The 23,384-nt window shown below is 38.2% G+C and overlaps 1 non-coding gene across 1 annotated transcript; it reads right to left on the bottom strand.

Annotated features, from left to right (window-relative positions):
• Positions 1–23,024: 23,024 nt before the first annotated feature.
• LOC132532924 (small nucleolar RNA SNORA33) lies at positions 23,025–23,153 on the bottom strand. The gene has a single exon (XR_009544837.1). It is a non-coding gene; the product is annotated as a small nucleolar RNA SNORA33 (small nucleolar RNA).
• Positions 23,154–23,384: the final 231 nt, after the last annotated feature.

Genomic DNA, 23,384 nt, shown 5'->3' on the forward strand with positions numbered 1-23,384 from the left:
CCGGATTTAGCACACATAGTATGAAGCTCAATGATACCAGTTCAGTCCCCTGCTGGCCACCAGCAGGGGGTTGTTTCACAAGCAGTGAAGCAGGTCTGCACATGTCTTTCTATCCCCCACACCCCCACCCGTCTGCCCCTCTCAATTTCTCTCTGTCCTGTCAAATAAAAAGGAAAAAATGGCCTCCAGGAACAGTGAATTTGTATTACTGGTGGCCCAAGCCCTAGTGATATCCCTGGAGGCAAAAAAAAAAAAAAAGGAAAAGATGGGAGATATTTTGATCACAATAATATATGAGCATTCACTAACCCACTAAATTGCATCATATACTGATACAATTTCAATCTCTTGAGATTTTATTTTTTAAAGAAATATCTGAAAAAAACTCTTCATAACAGAAAGTTGTACATTTGAATAACATACTAAATATAAATTTTATACAAAAGAAAAATATAGACGTAATTTCTCTTAAATTTTAGATTAAGATTTTGAATAAGTAATCACTTAACTTTTCAAAACTATTGAACATGTTCTATTCCTCCAGGTGATTATACGTAAAGATATGAGAAATGCTTTCATTTTTTTCAAAATAAGTTTTAGAGTTTTCTTCTTCTAGAATCATTTTAGAAAGTTAATTTCTGTCTCTCAGTGCTATGTTTCATAATGAAAAAATATTTTTAGAGCTTAAAACAGTCCAGGTGAAAGTAATCAATTTATTTGAAGTTCTGTGCTTTTATTAATGCTGACATATATATATATATATATATATATATATATATATATATATATATATATGTAGAGAGAGAGAGAAGCTCTGCTAGAAAGATTCAGGATCTATCTCATGTTAGTGGTGACTGCTCAATGACTTGTGTAAAATAAATTAGTCTCATTTGGAACATCAGGAAGTACATAATAGAAAATATAGTTAAGATTGATTATTAAGTAAGACAGCATGGCTGCTTAACTGGCAAAAATAATGGAGAAAAAATATTCAGCTCATCTTTGTTGAATTATTAATCTGGTATCTCTTTGCAAAATCACTAATGTTTATGACAGAAAGAGGAAAGGGATGTAAATTCTAACTTCCCTAGTCAGCAACCTGGTCAAAGAATGAAAATGCTTGTATTAAAATAAAGCATATTTGCATTAGGCTTATTGCAGTCCAAGTGAAAGATTTCTCATTTTTAAGAATAAAATTTGAGCGTAGACTGATGGTTACTAGAGAGGCAGGGGACTAAAGTCTTAGAGGAAATGGGTCAATAATGTGCTAATGGGAGCTGGCATAATCACACATGTGCTGCTTTGCCATGTGCCTGACCCAGGTTTGAGCTCTGAAACTGAAAGAAGCTTTGGTGCTGTGGTCTTTTTCACTTTCTTCTTCTACATATCCTCCTCCACATCTAAAAATATTTGAATAGTATACTAATGGGTATAAACTAGACATTTGGTGGTAATCACTATGTAATAGATAGAGATGTCAAAGTATAATAATATACACCTGAAGCGTAAAATGATATCCACAAGCATTTTCTCAATAAAATATTTTAAGTTAATGTTTGGCACAAAATAAGTGACAAAAATCTTCCTGATAGCTTGCCTCAGTTTTTACTATTCTCAGATCCTCAGGTGAGGTTTTTTTTTTTTTTTCCCTCCATCAGGCATGATTACTTAACCAATCTAGTCTATTCTACTTGTATAGAAGTTAACAATAGATTTTTGATGAAATACTGATTACAATAATGGCACATGTATTCCCAGATTTGAAGCAATGTTGAATCTATATTTGAGGGATTGCTGACTCACCTAGTGAAAGGGTGAGTCAAAAGATAGATACAAGGGCTGTATTATTGTACAACCAATTGACATATATGTAGAGAAATCGGGAGGATGTGGTTGAGCTTGGCAGGGCTTGACTTGAGGGGACATCTATCCTGTCAGTCTCTCTCTCTCTGCTGAGAGGTCTAAGGAGGAGAGACACAAGCCCCCAAGATTTGCCTCTTCTTATCAAACTCCCTGCTTCACAAAGCACCCTGCATTCCTGATAGTATGGCCTGCTCCCTTATTATGTACATAATCATTGTTTTGCCTGAAAGATCCCCACCCATTCCATTCCTTTGATCTATCGTCTTTCTACCCTCAAGACCCTCCCTGCCTGCAGGGTATTATTTATCCTACCAGTTAAAACCCTCGAAACAGTTGCTAAGGAATTTCCTACCTTTCCTAGACCCTTTTGCCTTTCTCCACCACTTTCTAAACCATGTCAAGCCATTTCTGTTTCCGACTTGCCACTTCCGGGTTGACTTAAAAGCCTTGGTTCTCAGATCAATAAAGAGTTGAATTGCCTCACCACCACCAGCTCTGTCCCTGGGTCATCTCTCTCACATTGCTGAGTGAGTAGCAGCCCAGGCTGGCTCCGGTCACAATCGTACATTTTCTTTATTATATTGTGCACCTTACCTATGCATATTAGGGTATGTCTCATATTAGTCTCTTGCAGTAATACATATTCCAAATTCATACACAAACCAATCTAGAGTTAATCTCAGTTATCACTTATCCAATATAAGAACAATCTCATGTTGGTACAACTCCATACAGTTCTCACCACAAGAGTTCCATATCCCATTCCCTCTTCTGGAAGGTTCCCTATTCTTTATCCTTCTAGGAGTATGGATCAAAGATTTTTATGGGGTGCAGAAGGTCTGGCTTCTGTAACTGCTTCTCCACTGGACATGGGCACTGAAAGGCCAATTCATACCCCCAGAGGTTTCTATCTTTCCATAGTGGGGTAGGGCTCTGGGAAGATGGGGTTCCAGCCTGAAAGCATTAAGATATAAAGAACAAATTGTTTAGTAATCAGGAACCTAAAGGCAAGAATATAGCAGATCAAATTTGGGGTCTTCATGTTGGAAGAAGCTAGGAAGTCTAATTTAGGCATATTCCAAAGGGCACATGACTTTACTAGTTTTTGCCCAAGCCCAACAGTTAACATGCAGTTGGGCTGAAAGTATTGTCTGGGAGGATGGTGTCAGTTGAGAATAGGACTAGAAAGCTGGATCAGGGATAAGAGTAGATCCCAAATATGAGGAAAGCATATAAGTACCATTAATTATAAACCCCACTGATGTGACCTATGGTCCATGTTTATTAATATTTAGCACAGGAGTCTGTATAATCTCTGCATCCTTGTCAGTCTGAGTTTACAGTCCATGGTCATAGCTAGGAACATTCTAAGTTGCACTCATTTCAGGACCAGTTTTCTTTGAGTGGCAGACTATGTTGACCCAACCTCCCTTTGGAGAATGGGGCAGTTTCTACTATTGTTGTTCTATATGGTTCAAATTTTTATACATTGGAAAAAATTTTAAAGATCTGCAGCTCTAATAGAGTGGAAATGATAATTCTTATTGTACTCCTCTTATCCCACAATCTTGTCAATTATTATTAAATCACTAATAAAAATAAATCATATACATGAAAAAAATCCCCAATGTATTTTATACTAATATATTAATATTGTATATTAATATCTTTAAAACTTTGAATAAAAATAAGAAAAAAAAGAAACAATATCATGTTGGTATGGAACCATGGCAGTACCTATCCCTAATGGTTTCTATCTTTAGCATACAATTGTTGTGATGCAGCAAGGACTTTGGGACATAATTAGCATACAGCTGACATCAGCCTATGAGCATAGTAGGAACTTATGCAAACCCATAAGGGATTGTGGATGCATCATAGCTGATTCAAGTGCACTGGGTGGAAGTCAACCTCTTTCCCTGCACTTCACTACCAGGCCACCACTCCCAGGAGACTGAACACATGTAGTTAAAATCTGCTGCAATGCTCTCTCTTTTGCTCTCTTTTCTGGTGCTCCAAGCTTCTGTCTCCCTGATTTTTTTTTTTTTTTTTCCTCTCATGGTGCCTGCCATGGCTGCTCTTCCTGGGACTTGTACACATGTAGCTGAAATCTGGTAACTAACTCATGGGTTTACTACCCAGTCTGATCTTATCTCAGCTGATAGTTTCCTCTTTACCTTACATAATAACCACTATGTAATAAACCTTGATTGTTTTAAACCCACCCCAAGCAGACATGCCCTCTGTCTTCTTTTTTTTAATTACAATATACAACTAGGTCAGCACATTTCCCATCCCAACATACACCTCTTAATGATTATCTATGTAATGTGAATGCATTTTTCATCTTGATACATCTTCAAATGGAATGTAACCCTATCAGTTATCAGTTTCTGTCTTGTTAGTACATGTATTAGTGCACATCCCATATCTCCCCTGTTGCAAGGAGGTAATTAATATACATGGAATCCAGAGTTTCTATCACATCTGACACATAGATTTCTTTGCTTTTTCCTGATTCCATTGATTTTTTTTCCCATGTGACTGTCATTAGATCTTTCAAAATCTTCTACATCCCAGGATTTTCATCTTAATTCTGGAAGGAAGGGAGATGATGGGAAGATGTGAAAGGAGAGGACATATTTATTTCTTTGTGGACAGCATTGTGTTTTATGACCTATCTAACTACAAGAAACACCAGAAATGTAAGGTTTTTACCTTTGAAATTCTCTAAAATAGGAAGAAATGAGAAAAACTGGATTAAAAATGGAAACTGCACATGTATTTTTGAGAATGTACAGATACTGTCACATTTTAAATGTGATGCTAGGAAGTGATATCACTGGCATCTCTGGAAAATTCTTTAAAACATGACAGTTTTCTCCTCTCTAATATCTAATGTGTTTTATTTCAACCATGGAAAGATATTTTTTAAAGAAAGAAAATCCTTGAAAAATCACACCCAGTTGCCAAAGCATCTGCAAACATTTAGTACTTATCACATCTACCAAATAAAGAATTTGGAAGAGCTTTGTTACATATTTTTTTTCTAGTTTACTTGAAATTTGGCTAAATTTTTATAAATGGTTCAACATTCATATGCTTTTTAGTAATTGATACGCATCTTTACATCTAGGTCTTTGAAGTGTCCTGGGTTTTACATATTTCTATAAAGGACTATCTTATTTCTGTTTTTATTCTATAACTTATACTCTGGTATTCCCAACTGGCCTGTTAGTTCCATGAGCATGTCCTATGGAGAGAAATAACTATTAACGTAAGAATGGCCCTATGATTCTTCTTTATGAAATAATTTTCCTAGAATGTCCCTTTCTCAATACTGGAATCATATTTGGTCACCCAATTATCTCATAGTGAAGTTCCATAGAGTATCTAGTCACTGAGACTACTCATTCTGATGTCATTTTTTTTTCCCCCGAGCCTCAGACTTTCTGTGCTTGTGCTGGTGGGCTTTGATTAAAGTAGCCTCCTAAAGTTTTCTCTTGTTATAAATGTGAATATGAAGAGGACTCTGAGGCTGTTGGGAAAGCAACAGAAGTGGGGTTTCTTTCATTGGCTTGGCTCTCTGGTGTTTGAACTTCCTTCATGTCAAAGACAAAAAAGAGAAACATGTTTTCACTCTTTAAAAGTATAATTAATTGTATAGAGAAATTTTATGAACGGCTATGGAATGAATCTTGTATTTGAGCTTCAGGTCTGAACAAATGAAATGTTGACAAAGATGATTTCCCTTAATTTTTCCAAAGACTTTTTTCTTCACTTACAAATACTGAAATATAGTTAACATACAAGGTTACTTTAGCTTCAGATGTGCAACATATGATATTCATATTTTAAGAATATTTCATATTCTTATAATAAGAAGCTCACCTGTTGCTTATAATTTTAATAAAAGTTTTTTCTAAGTGTGGACATTATACACTTTTTGGAAATATGCTCAGTAGTGCTATATGTGATTTTTCTGAAGGTTGATAACTTTGTTTCCCATAGATTTTTCTCTAAAAGGCTGGATAGTTACATGTATACTTCAAAAATTCTTAGGCAAAAAAAAAAGAAGTTATATAGTGATGTTTGCTATCTTTTGCTACTAAAACATTTTTCTTAAATGTAATATATATGTATATATATATATATATATATACAGAGAATGTATATGCAATATATGTATGTATGTATATACGTATATGTGTATATGTATAATATATATGTAATATATATGATATATATGTACTGAAACATATAGTATCAAATACTAGATGTGGTTTAGTAATATTAATCAATTTAAACACATTATGGCTATATTTTCCTGAAAACCACTGTCAAAGGTTGATGTTCAGTGTAATTTCTTTGCCTTTTCAGTTACAGAAAGTGGCACTTAGATATAGACTATATTGGACCTACTAATACCTCATGTGTACATCCATGTAACAGAAAAGGGCAAAAATAATGTAGCACTCTTACAGGAAAGGGATGACAGAAAAATATCTGTAGGTGCAGCTTATTTCTTTTTGTTGTCCAGAGTAATTATAATTCTTGAACCACCCAGGAATTGGAAGCTAAATAAAACAGTACAAATCGGAAAAAAAAAAAAAAAATGATAGAAACAGGCTGGGAGTCTGACAATGTCCATGTCCAGCAGAGAAGTAATTACAGAAGCCAGACCTTCCACCTTCTGCACCCCACAAAGATCTTTAATTCATAAACCCAGTGGGATAAAGAATAGGGAAACTTCTAGTGGAGGGGAGGGGATATGGGACTCTGAGTGAATTGTGTGGAATTATACCTCAGTTATCTTACATTCTTGTTAATCATTATTAAATCATTAATTTAAAAAGAAGGAAATGAAAAATGAAACAACTGAAGAACAATTGAAACACATTATTTTAGTTTCAGATGTGCAACATTATGGTTCAACATTTGTATGCATTGCAGAATCATTTTCACAATAAGTCCATTTTCTATATTTTTAAAAACAACTTTCTAATTTGAGTACCATGTTGATTATGATATCCAAACTGTACATTACTCCCCTTGACTTACTTACTTTGTAATTGGAAGGTTTTACTCTTTGACCATTTTCATTTTATACCCCAGCCCCTAACTAAATAAATATGCCCTGGGGCCATCAATCTGTTTAGTGTATCTATGATTTTAGTTTACTTTTGTTTATTTACTTTTCTCATTTTGTTTGTTTAGATTCTATATATAAATGAATTTACATAACATCTGTTGCTCTCTAACTGGCTTACTTCATTGATTCTAACATTTTGAAGTATCATCCAGACTGTCACTAATGGCAAGTTTTATTTTTTCAACTTTTCAGGCTGAGTCTATTGCCTATATATACAGCACTTTCTTTATCCATCTATGGATAAAGCTTCTTAGATTAGTTACATATCTTGATGATGTGAATAGTGTTGAAATGAATGTTGTGGTGTACCTAACTTTAACATTGGTGTTTTTATTTTCTTTGAGTATATAATGAGGTTTGCTGGGTGGTTTTTTGTTTGTTTGTTTGTTTGTTTTTCTTAAAAGACAGAATCAGAGGTTAAGAGCTATGACAGTCAGCTTAACAGTGAGCCATAGAATTTATTTATTTAGTTAGTTACTTATTTACTTTGCCTGTGCCTTATAGAACAGACTGATCAAATCAAAAAGACTCTTCAGTAATCAATATCCCTACCATTCACTCTCTTCTCATGTCTGTATTTTCCAAAACTCCACCTGCAAAGGAACCATGTATGTGACAGCAACATATTTAAGAATGCCGTAACTAGAATCTGAAAGTTGGAAAGGAGGGCCTTCAAAATAACTCACTTGGATAGTGTACTGCTTTGTCATACAAGGGATCCAGGTTCAAACTTGGCCACCACCACATTGAATGATGCTTCCTTCTGTAGTCTCTTTCACTCTTTCTCTGCCTCTATAATAGTAATAAATATTAATACTTATAATAAATATAATAATAATGATAATAATAATAATGACAGAAATATTGAAAAGGAACATCTCTGTGTAACAGAGAATCCTGTGTCAAATGAATGGCAGTTCAGCATTGGTGATTATTATATAAAGCTGGGACCAGACACATGTGTATCAGATGTTTTCCATAAAGTTTTCTCTCCTTTTTTAAAAATTATCTTTATTAATTGGATGGAGACAGTTAGAAATTGAGCTGGAAAGGGGAGATAGAGAGGAAGAGAGACTGAGAGACAACTGCAGCCCCTGATTCACCACTTGCAAAGCTTTACCTAGTATTCTCTGTACTAAAAGTGAAAGTACTTATGTGTGCTAGCAGATGAACTTTTCTCTGGCAGTGAAAGGTTACATTGTGGAGGTTTTCTTAGAAATATATTTTTATAATTTTGGTTAATTACTTCATAAATAATATTTTCATAGCTAGTTTCTATTTTATTAATCTTCTGTTTAGCCTATAAAATTCACAGACTTTATAACCACTTTATAATTACTATATCATAGCATCAGTTGGTGCCACCTCAAGCTCTTAACATTATTTCATATAAAACTCATAAAGTCTCAATGATATCTATGGCAACTCCATATGCCTAAGTTCTCCTCATAGACCTTTTTTGTGTTTTACAAATGATTTTTAGGGAAAGAGATAGAGAGGCAGAAAGCAAGTGAAGGGATCAGAGCAGCAAATTTTCCTTCATAGTGTTGGGAATACTGGGTTAAACACATGGCAAAACAGCACATTATTCAAACAAGCTCTTTCACCAGCTCTACTAACAAATCTGAAATTGCTTTGGGGTTTATATTGTCGATTCATGCATTGCCAGTAATCCAGAACACTTATGAACAAATCAGGAAAACTTCTTTCTAAAACACAGTTTTGCTTCCCTTCACAGACAACTGCTATGTTTCTCTCTGCTTCTACCAACTTGAATTCATTATTTTTCTTACTTAAATGATATCAAAAAGGAAGTGATACTTACAGAAATATAGTGGTATTTTATGAATTCCCTCAGAGTTGGCCTCTTGCCATCTAATATCAATCCTCATGCTTGTCATTCCACAGTTAAGGTTTCTCTGAATAATAATGCCTCTGAAAATATTTGAATCTGAGCTCTATTAGCGGGTCACTGTACAAAAAGGAAAATAATGGGTTTCTTTTCATGAAGATTTCTATTTTATTTTCAACCAAATCATGCATGAGAGCCTCAGTAATTCACTTTATTATTACTGCATCTTACTTTCTTCATCATTAATATGTGAAAACTAGGAAGGATGGGGTGTAATCCAGGTAAGATCTAAAAGGTATATGCAGTTTTTCATGCAGTTCTGGTCAAACCCCAGAGTCTCACATATTTGAATTACTGTGCAGTTACCTACCACTCAAAAATTGTTTAGAGATCCAGTTAGAGAGAAAGAGAGAGAGACAGAGAGAGAGAAGAGAGAGAGAGGGAGAAAGAGGAAGAGAGAGAGAGAGACAGAGACAGATAGAGAGAGAGAAATATAATATTATCCCTGGAGTTTCCCTTACTTTTCCTTCTTTGTTCCAGGTTGAGAAGCTTGTTCTTCTCTGAGCCAACCCTCCAGTCCTCAATTACATTTAAATGTAGTTACAACTTAATTTATATATAGCACTAGCTTTTATGTGAATGAAAATATATCCTTTTATCATTTGCTAAAATATCATGACATACATGTATGGTAAGATTTCTTTAAAGTTAAGCTGAAGACAGTGTAAATAATTATGCTTCATTGTTGGTCATCATTTCTCCTTTGGCTAATTCTGCTTCTAAAGACCCCTTCTGTTTCTATCTGCGTTGGTCATCACGTCAGGCTCCCTTGCATTGCTTGATGCTGTAACCTATTTACATAATCACTGTCTTGCCTGAGACCCGCCCTGCCTGCAGGGTATTCGTTTAATCCTCACTGGTTCCTGCTCTTTTTCCACTCCACCCCCTTGTCCTACGTACTTCCTTTTACCACCCTACCACTTCTGTCTCAGAAGATAGTTAAAGGCAGATCAATAAACGTAGCAGGGTATTGTGTGTTCCCACTCTGTGAGTCCCAGAGTCTCTCTCTTGAGACACTAGTTCTTGATCCCTTTCCTGCACAGCAGCCTAGGTTGGCTCCAGTCGAATTCTCTCCAACCCAGAGAGCATGTACCTGGGAAGAAGCACCCTCAGGTTAGCCTGGTATCTGGTGCCTGAACAGGGACATGAACCCTGTACATGGGACATGGGACCTAACCCACCCATCCCCCAGATAAGTATATACCACTTGGCTGCCTGTCTGCCATGGATTACCTTCCTGCCTATGAAGAAGTTTCCCAAACCCTCTACTATTTTTTTCATGAGACAGTTTCTCTATCTCTGGAACATTTTTCTCTGGGCCACACGTTGGTTCCTTATGACTGTGATTGAGGAGCTTGGGAGATGCACAGAGATTTCCCCTAGGACTTTCTGGACTGCCTCTCCTGTGTTTCCTGCAGAGAAGGATGACTCTAACTTGCATAGCCTTATCCAGTACCTTGGCAGTCCCCAAGAATGGAGACACGTGGTTAGTTCTACCCTCCTGATTCAATTCTTTCTTTGATGGGAAGATGTTTTTTGGGGTGGGTGCCTGCAAAAATCCTGTAGGAACAGTCAGAACTCTAACTGGAATTTTGAGGCCTTTTTTGAAGTAGGACACCCTCTGGAGACTCATAATGTGACATATCAGGATCTAAATAATCTGACTCAAAGTACATAAAAAAAAAAAACTCCCTACCACTTCTCCCCCCACCCACCCCCCCTGCGCTCTCTCTGAATATCTTAAGTTTGCTGTCTGCTTTCAGTTGTGTTTTGTAAGAGAGTGATTTGAATGACTGAATTTTTGTATGACCTGTTTTGCTCTGAGTGTTCTGAAACTTAATTGACTTTATAAAAAAAAATGCTGGATGCAACCATGATTTCTGGAGATTTCCAGAAACAATCCTAATTTTTTTTTCTCTTTTGATTTTTTTTTTACATCTTGGTATAAATGTGAAACGTTTAATCTTGAAAACTGTATGAATATGGATAGGGTGGATATCACAATGGTTATGCTAATGATTTTCATGCTTGAGGCTTCTAACCATGGTTCTTCTGTTTGCCTTTCCACATTTTACTGAGCTTAAACTGTTTAAACAATCTTAAAACCATACTAGAAAGGACTTCCAAAATTATAAAGGTACTTAAACCAATTATAATCCAAAAATAATTATAATAATAATATACCAAAAATAATTATAAAAGTTATAAATTATAGTAAACTTCTAATCGGCTACAAGTTTTGTTTCACAAGTAAGTGAATTACAGCTGTCAAGTCTTAACATGAAAAAGTATCTGCTCATATAGAATCCTCGGAAATCCATTTGAACCCCTGTCCTCTAACATCGCTCACAGGATGTCATGTCTACAATGCACCCCCTGAAACCAACCATGTGCCTGGCACGACCTGAAGAAACAGATTAACAGACACCAAAGCTCACTTTCTACAGAAAAGCAGAATTCCAGTGGCTGACCTTCCCCATGGAGATAGACGTGCAGTGTTTCATCCCCTGGCATTTCTTCTTCTGATAGTCAACATTGGACTGACACTTCTATCTGACTTATGGACTTACTAATACATCTCTTGGGCACTTTACAGAACTTTACAGCAGCTTCCCTTTACACTGCTGGGTTTCTCAAAGACTGACCACAGCAGTCCATGGACTTTGCAGGTTGCTGCCTTGGGACTCTATAGGCCATGTCCCCTCACCTGCAGGCCCTGTTCCCAGAGGCAGGAAACCCCCCTCTCCTTACTAGGCCCTTCCTCAGAGGCAGGAAACACCCTTTGAGTCATGAAATGCCCCCAGAGGCAAGAGATGCCCCCAGAAGCAGGAAACACCCTTTCGCCTGATAGGCCCTGCCCTTTGAGCCAGGAAACGCCACTTCAGGCCTCCCCTTGGCATCACACTGGTTCTTGCTGCTCTCCTACTTGTCCCTCCCTGTCTTGTGCCAGTTCTTTTAAAAACGCTTGCACAATATAGGTTTCTGTTCACCCCTACACTGCTATTCCCCTGACAGAAATGGAATCTTTTACAAACATTCACCCATTTAAATATGGCCATTTAGAAAGAGGGAAATGTTGGAAAATTGTGAGGATGTGGTTGAGCTTTGGCAGGGCTTGAACCTGAGGGGTGTGCCCAATCCTGTTAGTCTCTCTCTCTACCGAAAGGTTGAGCAAAGAAGGACAGTAGAACCCCAAAGGTGTGCCTTCTATCAGACTTCCTGACTCACAAAGCGGCCCACATTCCTGATATTATGGTCATTAGATAAAAAGAAAGGGGGAAATGTTGGTCATCATTTCTCCTTTGGCTAATTTTTTTTCTAAAGACCCCTTTTGTTTCTATCCCTGTTGGTCATCACATCAGGCTCCCTTGCATTGCTTGATGCTGTGATCTATTTACATAATCGCTGTCTTGCCTGAGACCTGCCCTGCCTACAGGGTATTGGTTTAATGCCCACTGGTAATATGGAAGATTTCTATGTTCTGTCCGTGCTTTTTTTTGCTCTGCCTCCTCTCCTAGTCATTTCCTTTCCCCTTGCCACTTCCAGTGAAGAGATACATAAAAGGCAATGTATCTGATCATTAAACGAGGGCATATTGCATTCCCGCTAAGCCACAAGTTCCTGGTCTCCTCTCTCTCCAGCGATGCTAACCCGACACTCCATTTAAAAAAAAAAAGGGGTTGACAGAATATAGCTCACCTGTTAGAGTACACACTTTACCATGTGTAAGGAACCAGATTCAAGTCCCCAGCCACCATATCAGTGCATCATACAGAGGTGAAGCATCATGAAGGCTACAGCAGTGCTGTAGTATCTCTTTTCTCTGTTTCTCTCCCTCCCTGTCTCTAACCACATATTGGGGGGCGCACTCAGTGTTGTGGAACTGCACAGATGGAAAACCCCAGCAAAGCACTGGCAGCAAAAAAATAAAATATAACTGAATATCATCTAATGCCTAAGAAGGGATAAGCAGGTAGAAAATTCATCTATGTGAAGAAAGGAATGTAAAAAAGAATTTTAGGCAGATGAATAAAGTTGTGGATATGCTAATGGGAGATTGAGAAAGAGATCAGGTTTACTCTGGAGTACAGATAACAATCAAGTTGCATTGTAATATCAACTGGAAGTATCCTTTAGAGAATAATTCATTAAGAATCAATATTTTTAGTGAGGCAGGGCTGCAGGTATCTCTCTGCCTCTCTTCCTCTCTGTCACCCCCTTTCCTCTCCATTTCTGACTGTCTTTATCTAATAAAGATTTTTTTAAAAAATTAGAAAAAAATGAAATTTTAGCAGATATTGAATCTTATTTGATATTTTCAGATGAAAAGTAGCACTTGGGAGAGAAAGGGTATAAGAGAAACACAACTTAAAGGTCTAAATCCTGTCTTGTTTTCTGTTCTCATGTTTAAAATGTTCTATAAAGCTTTAAATTTTGAATATGTTGTCCTAACCTCCCTTCATTTGGAAATCTGGTTTACTTTGAAAATCCCCTTGTTAGGATTTGCTGTATCATACAAGACCTCCCCATAATTGATGTCTTTTCATGTTATTTACATATGGCTGTATCATATAAAATGACACACTAGTTGCTTCTGTTCTCCCTGGTCTAAGATTATAGGTGGTTTAATATTTCAAATTGTGTAATATTCTGGTGCTTCTGCCCTGGTCTATATCTAGGTTTTGTAACTTTGTTAGGAAGTACGCCACCTGAAATGGAATTGAGGAGTCCTGTGAGCTAGGAACAGTCTCACAAAAATAATGGAGCTGGAAGGCTGACATCCCAGGCCTGGTTATCTCTGGACACAGTCTGAAGTGGAACATGTCAAGGTGGCACTGGTTGCATTGATTTGGTTGAGATCAGCAGATGCATTATCAAATGGTATGGCTCAAGAGAGCATGAAGGAAAATGAATAAAGCCTCAGAGGTTCCAGGGATGGGAGAAATACTGGGTTTTATAGAGAATGAGGAAGGTTCCTTGCTGCCTTAAAGTTGAAAAAGGCAGTAAATAATTATTATTATAACCAACTTACTGATGTCATCATCTGTGGGTAGAACAGAGAGAAATTGAGAGAGGAGGGAAGACAGAGGGGGAGAGAAAGACAGACACCTGCAGACCTGCTTCACTGCCTGTGAAAGGACTCCCCTGCAGCCGGGGGTTAGAACCCGGATCCTTACCCTGCTCCTTGTGCTTTGCACCACATGTACTTAACCCATTGAGCTAATGCCCAACTCCTGAGAATGCAATATTTTTCAACCACTTTCAACTAAAGTATAATTCCATCATTTCATCTCCAAATAAACAGTTTTTTCCACTTTTCCCAAGAACAATGTTGCTTCCTTGTAAATTATTGACAAGTTTTTCTAGAGACAAAGACAAAATGTTTAAAAATTAAATTTAGAAAATTGACCCTTACTTCCTCATGGTGACTGAAGTAAATGCATGCTCCAAGGAAAAGGTGTGTAAATCAATTTTGATGTTTTTTTACTGAGCTGCAAAAGTTTGTTATTGTCCCTCTAGCATAATATAGATGCCATAAACCATGTCTAACTAGATAGAAGAAATTACCTCTATTAGACATTTTCAGTTGGATGAGACATTTTCAGTTCCTCTGTTCTACCTTGTAATTGCATTTTAATTTAAATGCATTCTTAATCATAGCTTAGGAAACCTAATTTCTATACACAAGCTAAACCAAAAAAAAAAATGCACTGCTTTCTAAAGTAATGCTACATTTTAAAAATTCACCCAAAATATTCTCAAGCAAGGAACTGAAATATTCTACTTGTGTTATTTTTCATATGTATTCAATTGCATTATAATTGTGTAGGGCTTTGATATTATTGCAAAACATGATGTGATTGCAAGCTTCTCATCTCTTTTCCAGGTTATATTATCCAGATGATGCCATAAAATAAGAAATTTTACCAAAAACAGAAGTAGTTACAAAAGTACCTCATGACATTCTATAGTGATGTAAACTTCTGAAGTATAAGGCAATAAAACACAAATTTCATCAAATACAAGAAAGCAGTATTGTGGGATGAGGCAAAGAAGAAATTCTAATTTATAAACAGCATATTGGGGTATCTGGTGTGCTCCGATAAAATGCAAGCTTCCTAATTTTCAAATTTATGCCAAATCCTCACTTTCAGACCCTTCACTTCAAAGAAACCTATCAGGGATAAGGAAAGGGTTTTTGATTTATGAGCAATAAAAATGGAAGATTTGATTGCTGGAGTCATATCCTGCTAAGGAAAAACAGATTGATTCCTTCAAGTGAGTATGTTGACTCCATTGTTTACATTGAGATTCTTAGATTCCACTGAATCTAAGTGAAACTATAAATTGTATATAAGCAATAAAATGCAAATAATAGTACAATTGCTTCTTAGGTTAACCTCTATGTAAAACACTTATCTCTGGAGACTTGAGCTATCACATAGTCTAAGTATCCTGACAAACCAAATGGAAATTTCACATATAAATGCAGACAGTCTTTGACATTGGCATTACTAATCTGTTTAATTTAGCCTGATTCCAGGTATGCATGTGACTTATCCTGTGGAAATTCTACTTTCCATCTATCAAGTCACATATAGTCGTTGAAGACTACTTCTTCTTCTAGCGTTTGCCCTTCTTCCTTAGCCAGTCAACAGCGTCAGGTTGAGCCTTGATGTAAAGTTTCGAGACCTCCTTTGAATCTGGAGAGGTGGCAGTCATTGACTATGTGGGTCATAGTCTGTCTGTAGCCGCAGGGGCAGTTCGGGTCTTCTCTGGCTCCCCAGCGATGGAACATAGCGGCACACTGGCCATGGCCTGTTCGATAGCGATTGAGGAGGGCCCAATCATAACGTGCTAGGTCAAAGCCGGGTTGACGCTTGCAGGGGTTTGTGATGAGGTGTTTGTTCTTTACCTCAGCTGACTGCCAACTTTGTTTCCAAGAGTCTGGAACAGAGAAGTTCAGTGTAGGCATAGGGGACCAGATTAGGTGACTAGACATCAAGCGTTGGACAGGGTGGGCGAAGATATCCGCGTATATTGGCAGGTCCGGTCGAGCGTAGATGTGGGAAATGAACTTAGATGATGCCGCATCCCGATGAATATCTGGCGGGGCGATGTTGCTAAGAACTGGCAGCCATGGGACCGGGGTGGAACGGATGGTTCCAGAAATTATCCTCATGGAGGAATATAATTTGTAATCAACCAAGTGGACATGGGGGCTACGGAACCATACTGGGGCACAGTATTCTGCAGTGGAATAGCATAATGCCAGAGATGATGATCGTAGTGTGGAAGCGCTCGCGCCCCATGAGGAGCTGGCCAGTCTTGCAATGATGTGATTCCTAGCGCCCACCTTTGCTGCAGTTTTTATGAGATGTTCATGAAATGACAGAGTGCGATCGAGAGTAACGCCAAGATAGACTGGCTGGGCTTCATTGCCGGATTCTAGAATCGCCAAGCTGCACATTAAGCTCACGCGAGGCCGAGGCATGGTGTAGATGGAAAACAGATGATACCATTTTTGCAGTGCTAGGGACTAGTCACCGTTTTTTACAGTAATCAGATATCAGAGGCATGTCTTTCGTGAGTGTTTCCTCGAGGATGTCGAACTTGGATGCTTGAGTTGCACAGCAGATGTCATCGGCGTAGATGAACTTCCTTGAAGAAGTTTCTGGGAGGTCATTGATGTAAATATTGAATAGCGTAGGAGCCAGAACAGAGCCCTGGGGGAGGCCACTTGAGACAAGTCTCCATCTGCTAGACTTGTCACCCAGATGCGCCCGGAATCTTCTGTTTTGGAGAAGAAACTATATAGTGTTGGCCACCCATGGAGGCAGGCATCTTGAGATCTTGACTAGGAGACCAAGGTGCCAGACTGTGTCATAGGCTGCTGTGAGATCAACAAAGACAGCACCCATCTTTAAATTCTTCTGGAATCCATTTTCAATGTAAGTTGAGAGGGCCAGGGCTTGTTCACAGGTAGATCTTCCTGGGCGGAAACCAGCTTGGGCGGGTGATAGGAATTTCTCTGTAAGAGGAGAAATACATGACAGAAGCAGCCTCTCAAGGAGTTTGTAACACACGGAGAGGAGAGAAATTGGTCTATAGCTGACGGCCAGTGTTGGGTCTTTCTTTGGTTTCAAAACTGCTATTATCTTTGCACGACATCAAATTTTGGGCATAGATTCAGTTTCCAAGATGTGGGACAGGAATGAAGTGAGCCACTTCTTTGCCACAGGGCCCAAGTTAAGAATGAGTTCTGGGGTGATGTTATCATAGCCAGTAGCCATTCCCGGTTTAACCCTCTTCAAAGCGTCTTCCAGTTCAGACAGTGTAAAGGGAGAGAGTTTTGGAGATGGACAACATAAATGTAAGTGGGATGACCACTCATGGGAAATTTCTCTTTTTCAGACTGGGTCGATCTTAGCATGTCCAACTTGAGTTAGGTGACTGGCCACTGAGTTTGGAGATACAGGAGGATGGGAGACAGGAGGGGGTTGGCTACCGGCACCCAGACTATGAAGAAGCTTTCAGGCCTTCCTACTTGAGTGGGTGAAGTTCAGACTTTCGGTGAGTTGTTACCAGCAGGCTTGGCGTGCTGCATCCAGGGAGGCAATGAGATGGTCAGCCACATCTGGGTCGCCCGACTCATCATACTGCTTTAGTAGTTGCTCGCATTCAGCATCAAGACAAGGCATATAGTTAGCATATCTCCCATGAGGAATGGCTTGGGAAGCTGCTTTGAAGATGGCTTGGCGGAAGCGCCTGTAGGAAGCTTCAGAGGGGATAGAGTTAATTGGAATTGCAGGAATAGATTTGTTGGTAAGATCACTGAACAGACGCCAGTTTGCTTTCCGAAAGTTCCATCTTAGTTTCTCTGAGCACAGAATCAGTGGGAGCTGGAGACCAATGTGGATGATAGCTGGGCGGTGATGACTGTGTGGGAAGATCTTGAGAATGTGTCTCGTAGCGGGAAAGGCTTGGCCGGGCCGTTGACTGTGCTAATCCAGCACAGGTCGGGTGATGAGTCTTTATTCCATCTAGCACTGTGAAAAGAGCCTGGCTGTTTGGGATCGTATAATAGGGAGAGGTCATTCGCTGAAGCCCAGTCGGCTAAGATAGAGCCGTCAGCACGAGTGGAGGAATATCCCCAGTCTTGGTGATGACTATTAAAGTCTCCAACGTAAACGGCTGGGTGATTCAGGCTAGGCAGGACCTCATTATCCCATGAGGCACTGGGAGGCTTATATACGTTGACGAGCTGAATAGTTCCAATAGTAATGGAGTCGTAGAAGGTCTAAGAGGCCGTATGGTAAACGTCCACAAGACACGATTTGGCGTAGATGGCTCGGCCATGTTTAGGATGGAGATTATAGCATATTAAATAGAATCCACTGATGGTGAATCGAGCAGCTTCATCGACTGCTATATGTGTTTCTTGTAGGCAAATAACATCTGCCTGATGCTATATCGCCAATTGACCAATAAGAACGCGTTTGGTAAAGGACAGCCCCTCAACATTAAGTTGGAGGACTCGAAGAGCAGGACCAACAGCTTGAAAGCTGTCAGGAGCTGCTTGTTGCTGGCTTTGAAAGTGACTGGGATCCATGTGGATTCAGTCGGCTAGGAAGGATCGTCAGTTTCCCCAATGAATGGGTACTCACGGGATGCACCACTGGAAGGTTGATCCAATGCATCCGAAGACTACTCATCCCAAGTCTCAGACACTATAGTTATCCCACTGGACAATAACTAAATTCCCAATATTTTTAACCCACAAGAATAATAAAATGATTATTTTAAGCATATGATTTGGGGAATAATTTACTATACTGCAATTTAGACTAAAAAATGTGATTTTCATTTTGGGACCAATAAAACAACATCTATCCTTCATGAGAGAACAAGAAATGCAATCACTTGAGTGAGATTGATGTAATTTTTAAATATGTTTTCTAAAATTTTGTAGGGTGGAGAGCTGGTAATTGAGAACATAAGTATTAAATGATCCTAAAAATTTCTTGTTGGAAACAGTATGTCCTTTGAGCAGAATTTTACCTTATATATTATTTCAAAAGAGGATATCTAAAGACTTTCCATAATATCATGTCTCCTTCTACTCCTCTAAACAGAGCTTGCCAAATTAAACCTTCACTTTAAAATCTATTACCCAAGATTTTACTCTACTTTCTCAAAGAATTCTTAGGAAGAGTTTTTTATTTTATTTTTTTTATATTTATTTATTTTTCCTTTTGTTGCTCTTGTTTTTTTTATTGTTGTGGTAGTTATTGCTGTTGTTATTGAGGTCATTGTTGTTAGATAAGACAGAGAAATGGAGAGGGAAGGGGAAGACAGAGAGAGGGAGAGAGAGACACCTGCAGACCTGCTTCACTGCCTGTGAAGTGACTCCCCTGCAGGTGGGGAGCCAGGGGCTCCAACCTACATCCTTAAGCTGGTCCTTGTGAAGGAAGAGTTTTCATGCTAAGCCCTATGAGCATCACAAAGTCACTGACAATAAATTCCACCCGTTGGCATATCCTTGGAAGAATTAAGATTTTAACCTATGTTGTCTATAGTATTCTTACTGGTCTTCAGTTAGTAGGCAGGACCTGTAATTAAGCCTCAGACAATCACCATGATGTTTTATGCAACATCTTGGATCTTGACCTGTCATTGATAAGTTGCATCCTGTCTTGCACTATATGAACAAAGAGGTTGCGTAGAGTACCTTCCTATTTAAAAAGAAATGAATATATTTCCCTTGGATTTAGAATAAGTTCTTCAAGGTAAGTATAACAGTAGAGTTTCTTTCAGAAATAGAACTATTTTTCTAAGATTATATGTCCAGTTAATTAATAATTCATTCAGGACTAGAACCCCCACCTTAGAATGTAAGAGTTAACATAACAAGCATTTTCTGAGAGCCTCTCCAGTAACAAGTTCTCTCTTAGTCCTTGGTGTTCTGTGGACTAGTATGAGAACCCTTTTGTTCTTGATAACTGAAAGCTTGCTACAAAAACAGACTGAAATCCACATGAGTGATAACAGTTAACACAAGTGCAGTGAGGTTATAAAAAAAAAGTTGCAAATAGTGTTAAGTCAAAAGCAAACATTAGTAATTTTTAGGCTAAATTACTGAGGATTAAATGATATTATGGACTATGAGTGAGAAGGATCAGAAGGTAAAAAAAGGTTACAGTTTCAAAGAAAAAGAGCAAGGGCATGAAGAAGCAGAAAGGTGTCAGGCTAACTGGAGTCAAGTCAGAAAATCACAGGTAGGTTAGTATATAAGTCTTATCTTTTGACCTATGTAAATAAATATCCAAGGAGTTAGGTGGTAGCACAGCAGGTTAAGCTCACGTGGCGAAGTGCAAGGACCTGTGTAAGAACCCGGGTTAGAGCCGCCGGCTTCCCACCTACAGAGAGTTCGCTTTACAAGAGGTGAAATAGGTGTGCAGGTGTCAAAAAATAAATAAATATCCATAGACACACATACACACAAATATTCACTTGGGTTAAATAATGCGGGTTATCATCAGTAGGGATAGAAAACAAAGAAAAGGACAGGAAGAAATATAGGTTTCCACTGTGCGATGCTCACCACAAACCTAACACTCTTCTAGTGTGGCCCAATTTCTGTAGTCTAATTTACCTTTGACAGAATTGTAGTGACCAGATGCTGAATCATAGGCTTGGATTTTGGATGTCTTACTGAGAACCAAAAAGAAATTCAAAAAATACTATTTACATTATAAAATTGACAACACTAAAAATACGCTAGTAAACAAATATTGTAAAGTTACCCACAAATCTGATGGATTTGATGAAATGTTTCCATTGTTAAAATGATATGAATACTAATTTAATGATCTTTATAGAACAGTGTGTACTGGGAAACTGGTTTCCCAACAAACTTCTTCAGATTAAATGGAGAAAATTGTAAGAGTAACTGTGTTATGACATTTGTACTAAATTCTGCAATGCACTGAGGGAGGGACGTGTGTGTGTGTGTGTGTGTGTGTGTGTGTGTGTGTGTGTGTGTGTGTGTGTGTGTGTGTTAGAGAGAGAAAAAGAGGGAGAGTGAGGGAGAGAGAGAGAGAGAGAGAGAGAGAGAGAGAGAGATGTAGTAGGGGGGCAGGGTAAGCAGCTCTCAGTTTGGCCATAGGTCTGAATTTTACGTGAACCCTGTGTTTTTAGTTATCATATACTGTTTAGATAGACATAAGTAGAAAAAGACCCAACACTATTTTTACACATTTATGCCATAAATTGTTTTTCATTTTATTTCAGCTTCATTAATTATGAATGTTTCTTATTTCCTAATTCTTCCACATTAAATGAGTGTTTAGTCTCAACCCAGGCCTCTTTGTATACTGTTGAGGGAGAAGTTACCAAAAGAAGTAGCTACAGGTGTGGCTGGAGTGCTGGGGGAGGAGGCACCACCCAGAGATAGGCGTGGGTATAGGTGTGGCTTGGGAGGTGTAGGTGGGGTTTTGAGTTTAAAACCCAGAAAAGGAGGGCATTCTGGCTCTCTCTTGCCCAAGATTATCATGTGACCATCAAGTATATAAATCCCCTTTTCTTTCTCATTTCTCTCTTTATTTCTGTCTTTCCCTTACATGTTGTTTTTTTTTCAATAGAAGTTTAATTTACCTGAATAATCATGCTTTTCTGTCAATCATTGTTGAAAAATGTGTAACAAACTTTGGGGATGGGAGGAAGCAAGCGTCGGCCTTCCTGTCCCCCCCCCATATCCCCCTATAACAACACTATGCAGATTTCAACTTTACTTTTTAATATGGACACAACGCACACAAAGTCAAAATGTTTTAATGTCTTAATTACAATTATATCATATGGTCACGTCTCGGTCCTTTTACTTGTGGAATCACCTGAGTGACATAAATTATCTGTATCACAATTTGTTCTGATGAACTTAACATATTGGGTATACAGAGAACCTAGCACAAAATACGCTCGGCAGGTGTTTCTTAAGTAGATGTCCATTTTTCAGTCTGAAAAAATGAAATCAGGCAAAAGCATATCTCTGTGTGATTCAGTCCACATTCTGCCAAGCTTGGAGGGGTTTGCTTTTTCTTTTTTTTTTTTAAGATTTTATTTATTTATGAGAAAGATAGGAGGAGTGAGAAAGAACCAGACATCACTCTGGCACATGTGCTGTCAAGGATAGAACTCCGGACTTCATGCTTAAGAGTCCAAAGCTTTATCACTGTGACCACGAGTGATTTTCTTCATAAGAGAAAGATTTTATTGAATGATGGGATCCCATTGCATTTGGTGATTTATTTTTTCTAAGAAATTAAAGCACCCAAGTTCAGAAGTCACTTGTAAGTCTGAAGAGAATCTCATTAACTTTGACCATAATTTCTTCCTGAGACTAGAACCCAGCAATGCATACTCTCTCAATGGTTTGGGATATTTGGATGATAGTTCAGGTATGCAAGTTGTATGTGTTCAAACATCTTTTTCCAGGGAAGCTTTACTGGTATTTGACAAGTTTTCTAGTTTGGGGTCTAGCTTACTTGGTATGGGAAGCTGTCATGTACAGCTCAGCTGTTTTAGCCCCATAATTCAGGTATGAGAGAATGGAATCCTTCATGGTTACTATTTATTCACTGAAGTTTAATCTTTTTAGCCAACTTAAGTGGAATGGCTACAAATGATACTAGGTAGTACTTTATTCAAAAAAATGAATCAGAAACCGTTGAGAGAAGTGGCTATGGAGTAATAGCAGGCTCACTTTGGTCTCCCTATCAACTAGTAAAGGCAAATCATGTGAAAACTCAGCAAAATACAACCAGGATTTCTTCAGGAACTCACTAAGCCAGAAGTGAGTGTAGACACATGTGATGTCAAAATATTACACTGTCCACAAGGATCACCAGGATTTACTGCAAAAACCTGACTGAGAACTAATTCTGTGAAGAATACACAGGCACTGACTCCCATCAAAAAAAAAAACCTCTTCATTGTTTGAACACTAAAAATAAAGGAATTCTCCAAGGCTGTTACCCCCATCCCCACCCCCTGAGGCTGAAACAACAGCAGGAAGACTTTTTTAAATTTTTTTTTTCATATAGCCACTTTCAGGGACCTTAAAGACCCTAATGTCATTAAGGCTTGTAACATGGCACTGCTATCACCAGTTATAAAAATTTTCTGCAGAAACACAATCAGGTAAGCAGATTCATTGACTGGCTTAGCAGGAAGACTCTTAATTGACATCAATGACACTAAATCTACCTGGTGAAACAGGATAAATTCTCCCCTCTCTTAACAAGATATGTAAATGGAGAAATCCAACAATTTAGCCACAGTGACTCCTGTTGGCACAACAACAAAGCCACATTAAATATGGAAACAAAAATACACAGACAGCAAAGACAGATATTTCAAATGACCAGACAGATATAGATCTGGAGATTTGAAATA

This window comes from Erinaceus europaeus, chromosome 14, assembly GCF_950295315.1.
Source record: "Erinaceus europaeus chromosome 14, mEriEur2.1, whole genome shotgun sequence".
Taxonomy (NCBI): Eukaryota; Metazoa; Chordata; class Mammalia; order Eulipotyphla; family Erinaceidae; genus Erinaceus; species Erinaceus europaeus.